Below are 3,039 nucleotides of genomic sequence, written 5' to 3' on the forward strand. Positions count from 1 at the left end.
AGAGCCTGACGCGGGGCTCGAACTCGCGGGGCTCGAACTCACGGACCTCGAGATCGTGACCTGGCTGAAGTTGGACGCTTAACCGACTGCGCCACCCAGGCGCCCCAATAGTAAACAAACTGTTTTAAAAAAAAAAAAGAAGAGGGGCGCCTGGGTGGGTCAGTTGGTTGAGCGTCTGACTTTGGCTCAGGTCATGATCTCACTGTCTCTGAGTTCGAGCCCCGCGTCGGGCTCTGTGCCGACAGCTCAGAGCCTGGAGCCTGCTTCCGATTCGTGTCTCCCTCTCTCTCTGCCCCTCCCCTGTTCACACTCTGTCTCTCAATAATAAATAAATGTTAAAAACATTTTTAAAAATAAAATAAAGTTTACACAAAAATAAAAATACCCAGCGCGCGCGCGCACACACACACACTCACACACACACACACACAAAGGTAAAATTCATATCTGGCATCCAAGAAAAATTTCCAAGCATAGGGGTGCCTGGGAGGCTCAAGTCAGTGAAACGTTGGACTTCAGCTCAGGTCATGATCTCATGGTTCATGAGTCTGAGCCCCACATCAAGTTGTCTGCTGTCAGTGCAGAGCCTGCTTTGGATCCTCTGTCTCCCTCTCTGCCCCTCCCCTGCTTGCTTGCACACATGTGCTCTCTCTCAAAAATAAACATTTAAAAAATAAATAAACAAAAATTAAATTTAAAAAACCCATTCATGGGGCGCCTGGGTGGCTCAGTCGGTTAAGTGTCTGAGATCAGGTCATGATCTCACGGTTCATGAGTTCAAGCCCCACGTCGGGCTCTGTGCTGACAGCTCAGAGCCTGAAGCCTGCTTCAGATTCTGTGTCTCCCTCTCTCTCTGCCCCTCCCCTGCTCACGGTCTGTCTCTGTCTCTCAATCATAAATAAACGTGAAAAAAATTTTTTATAACAAATAATTAATTAAAAACCCATTCATAGTAGCAACTAAAAATATTTTTCAAAAATTGCCAGGCATAGTAAGCCATAGGAAAACACAACCTGTAATGGGGTGGGGGTGCAGGGCAGGGACCAAAATAACTGAAACTGAAACTGACCCAAACTGACACAGATGTGAGAATGAGCAGACAAGGACATTAAAACAGAGATAACTGTATTCCATATGTCCAACAAGTTAGGCAGAAACATGGAAGATTTAAAACACACACACACACACAATCAAGCTTCTAGAGTTGAAAACTACATCTGAAATTAAAAGGAAATGATACCATCACATTTGCTGAATGGGAAAACTCACCCTGGCTACCGCCTGGAGAATGGCTTTGGGGAAATCATATTAAAATGGGTATAAAAAGCTGTTAGAACATCCCAGGGGAGAAACGGTGGCCTGAAAAGGAAGAACACCAGCATTGGAAAGACCTGAGCCTTTCTGGAATATTTAGGCCGTGGAAGTGGCAGGACTGGGTGACTGCTCAGGTGATCAGTTGGGGTGAGGAAGTCAGGAGGACCATGGGACACAGCAAGCAGTTCCTCAACTCCAGAGCACCAACTGTGCCTCAGGTGGGATCAGCAATGGGCAGAGCAGATGCAATTCAGGAGGCAACAAGGATTCATGCTACCTGCAGGGGCCATGCCAGGGGCAGGAATGGTTCCTGAAGAGCTGAAGGGCAGGGGAGGGAGCCTGAACAGGGAATAAGCACCGGGAGGGGCCCAGATCATGCAAAGCCTCACAGGCCAGGGAGGTAAGTTCACATGTCCCCCAACGTACAGTGAGAATCTACTAAAAGGCTTTAAGTGAGGGACGATTATAGTTGCATTTAAAACATCACTCTGGCAATGGTGGAGAACAGGTAAGAAGGGGCGTGAGCAGAAGCAGAATGGCCAGTTAGAGGGCTGTGGTCATCACAAGAAATCAGTTTGGGTTGATGGGGGGTGGGAGGGAGGGGAGGGTGGGTGATGGGTATTGAGGAGGGCACCTTTTGGGATGAGCACTGGGTGTTGTATGGAAACCAATTTGACAATAAATTTCATATATTGAAAAAAAAAAGAAATCATAGTTTGCATTTAAGGGGTGGAAAGAAATGAACTAACTAGGAATATAAACTAGAAGCAGAAACCTCAGGCTGGCTGTGGGGATGGATGTGGGAAGAGAAGGAAGTAACAAAGACAGCTCCCGGGTTTGTAACAGGAGTAAACAGGTAGAGAGGTAGAGAAGGCCAGCAAGGGACAGATCGCAGAGGGAGAAAACTAGAGCTCCAGTTTAGACATATTAGATTTGAGATCTAGTAAGCAACTAGAGAGAGTTCAGGGGAGAGACCTGGGTTAGAGATACCAATGCAGCACAGAGGTGGGATTTCAAACCACAGGAATACAGAAGATCATACAGAGTTTGTGAAGAAGAGAGGCCAAGACTGAGCCCTTAGGGTCAGACACTGAAGAAAGATGTGGCAACGAAGAAGGGTCTTTAGGTACAGAAGGAAGACTATAGAGTCTGGAGGCCCCACCAAAAAGCAAACACATGCGAGAAAAGGCGGGGGGAGATAACCAAAGAGGGGAGGTGACCCAGGGCAGATGTCAAGGGATGACAGGGCGAACACCTGTTGCAAGATGCAGGTGGCTTATAAAACAAACGGCAGCAAGAAGAGGACATTCCTGACCGTGGGCTCCCACATGCTCTACGAGGGGGGAGGTTCAGCACTTGAGAGACAGGGGTGGAAGCAGAAACAAATAAGTTTAAAGAGCAGAGCAGTAGGAATACAGCAGACTCACAAAGGAAGAATGGAGATTATGTAAACCTGCCAGGCAACGCTGCATGCCCAGGTCAACACACAAAGTTGGTTGATCCTGAACCCGTACAGATGCCCACTGACCCCACTGGGTCATTTTCCCCAGGAATGATCTTCAGCTCTCTAAAGGCTCCCATGCCAAAGCATCATATCCCACCCCAGCCTCCTTTCAGGCTGTTTCAAAATCAGCTCCACCAGCCCAACCCAAGTCGCAAACTGGGTGTTCAGGCTTCCCAGAACCTTAGGGGCTCTAGGTAAGGCTCAAACCTGATGCACCCAAC

Source organism: Acinonyx jubatus, chromosome A1, assembly GCF_027475565.1.
Source record: "Acinonyx jubatus isolate Ajub_Pintada_27869175 chromosome A1, VMU_Ajub_asm_v1.0, whole genome shotgun sequence".
NCBI classification, from domain to species: domain Eukaryota; kingdom Metazoa; phylum Chordata; class Mammalia; order Carnivora; family Felidae; genus Acinonyx; species Acinonyx jubatus.